Consider the following 332-nt stretch of genomic DNA (forward strand, 5'->3'; position numbering starts at 1 on the left):
GCGGAGAAGCCGGTGGCCCAGAAGCGCCCACAGACGGCGCAATGCTCTGATTCGTCGCGCTCGCCAGCCCCAACGCTACTGAGCCGGGGCACGCGCCTCCCGAGAGAGTCGCTCAGAGCGACGGCCCCGCCCACTTGGCTTTGATCAATCCGGACGCGGCACCTGCTGTACCCCAGCCAATCGGAGCCAGCCCTCATTTGCATACCACCCCCCCAGGTCTCAAGTACCCCCTTATGCAAATACGCGCCCGGATCTTCCGTGGGGGCGGGGTCTGCATGCAAATGAGGGGGCGCGCGCGAAACCGGTTCTGGGAATCCCTTTGCAGCAACTGC

Source organism: Myotis davidii, unplaced genomic scaffold, assembly GCF_000327345.1.
Source record: "Myotis davidii unplaced genomic scaffold, ASM32734v1 scaffold855, whole genome shotgun sequence".
Taxonomy (NCBI): domain Eukaryota; kingdom Metazoa; phylum Chordata; class Mammalia; order Chiroptera; family Vespertilionidae; genus Myotis; species Myotis davidii.